We start from the raw sequence: 2,285 nt of genomic DNA, 5'->3' as shown, positions 1-2,285 counted from the left end.
TTTTCTTTTATTTTCTTTTTTCCTTTTTTTTTTTTTTAGCAAAATGATCCAATCTGGATTCATGCATGTCCTTTACTTGCTATCTCTTCAATTTTTCATCCTTAGTCTTTCCTTGACTTGCATGACCTTGAGGCTTGCTTTTGAAGGTTACAGGTCAGTTATTTTGTAGACTATCTCTAATTTATTTTAGGGACCACATTGTTATTTCTTCATGATTAAGCCCAGGTCATGCATCTTAGGCAGGAATATCACGGATGTGACGCTATGTCCCTTTATTGCATCCTAACAGGTGGCGTGTGATTTAGTTTTGTCCCATTACCATTGCGGTTTGATGAGTCCTCTTTTTAAAATTGAGATACAATTGATATATAACATTGTGTAAGTTTAAGATAGACATGTGGATTGGTATTTACATATTGCAGTATGATAACCACAGTGTTAGCTAACACCTCCTTCACAACACATAATTACTATTTCTTTCTTGTGGTGAGACCATTAAGATCTAGTCTCCTAGCAACTTTGAAGTAGTAACACAGTATCCTTGACTGTGATCACCGTGCTGTGCACTGGGTACTCTAACTTATTCACCTAACGGGAAGTTTGTACCCTTTGATCAGCAGCTCTGCATTGCTCCCGCCCCCAGCTTCTTGGTAACCACCATTCTACTGTGTTTCTCTGAGTGATCTGAATCCATCCTGTTTGTTTGTTTTAGAGAAAGAAGGAAAGAAATGGCAAAGGTATGGATAATTGAGGTTAAAGAAAGACCCCAAACCTGTCCACTTGATCAATGTTATTTGAATAGTTCAGAGAAATCCTATATTAAGTTGGCAGGTAGCAGAGCTGTAGCATGTCTTTCTTTTTGAAAATTAGCCTTAATGCTGTAATATTTAAGATACACAAAAGGTATAAAGAATAATATAATTTGTTTAATAACTTGATACGTAAAATACAACATATATTTCCAATTGGATTATTACATATTATTTTATATGTAACATATAAAATATATGATGTAATAATTTGAATTCTCAAACCACCCAATTCAAGAATTAAGCCACTAGCCTAATCTCTTGTGAATTCCTTCCTAGCTTCAGTCTACTCTGAATTCTCCCAGAACTGACTGACGCAGGCTCTCTGGACTAAGTGACAAGATCCAAGGTTTGGGGGGCAATTAGATAATTAGATTCTAATTCAGAACAGTCACGGATATTCGCTTTTCTGGAATAGCTACTTAGCTTTTTCTGACATCTGGTGGTCACACATGGAATTGCAGTTGCTCATATGTCAGGATTATTGTTTTGAAATTTTTTTAATATAAATTTTATTTCCGAATGTAAAATCCAATTTTCTTTTATTTTTAATTAACTTTTAAAATTTTATTAAATGTATTGGGGTGACATTGGTTAATAAGATTATAGAGGTTTCGAGTGTACAATTTTATAATGCATCATCTGTATATTGCCTTGTGCTCACCATCCAAAGTCATGTCTCCTTTGTCACCATGTATGTGACCCCCTTTACCCTCCTCTACCTCCCCCTCTCCGATTTTCTTAAGTGGGACCTATTATAACTTATCTTTACAAGCTTGCTTGTTCTACAAGTGATACCATGCATTGGTGAGAACTCTTAAGTATTAGTTGAGTATATTTATAATTTTTCAGTCTTTTCAATATAGTTTCTTGGTGTGTGTGTTATCCTTTGTTAATTCAAAAAATTTATTGCTAATATGTGACAGGCACTGAGGTAGATGCTAGCAGGAAGAATAATCATCTGGATGGCAAATGAACCTAGTGCTTCTGATTATACGCCATGAAAAAGGAAACCTCTTTATTAATCTATATAAAAGGAAACCTAACATAGTAAATGATATTTACTGATTGCCTATTATCTGCTGGGTGAACACGTTATTTCCTAGAAAACATGCCTTGTTTGAAATGTAAATAGTAAATGACAGTTAATACTGGGCTGTTTGGTAATCATTCTTGAGATATCTGTGGATGCTAAATTTGTTGGTGAAAGTTTGATAAAGAATAGGCTGTTTATGTAATCTCAAAGTATCTCCAAAAAGTCCACCCATTACTTAGTAATTACAATGGGAAAAATAGTAACTTTACAGTGGAGAAACCGGGCCACTCCACATTAGCAAAGTGGTCGAAGTTAACATCACAATACAAACCAACATCATGTGCCTCCTGAGGTGACACTCTAAGGGTTCATTACTTCTGTAGTGTTGTGCAAAAAATATATATAACCTGAATGTACTCATGAGAAAGCATGAGACAAAC

This window comes from Pteropus alecto, unplaced genomic scaffold, assembly GCF_000325575.1.
Source record: "Pteropus alecto unplaced genomic scaffold, ASM32557v1 scaffold105, whole genome shotgun sequence".
NCBI classification, from domain to species: domain Eukaryota; kingdom Metazoa; phylum Chordata; class Mammalia; order Chiroptera; family Pteropodidae; genus Pteropus; species Pteropus alecto.
The sequence above is the reverse complement of the archived record's forward strand: the minus strand, read 5'-3'. Positions refer to the sequence as shown.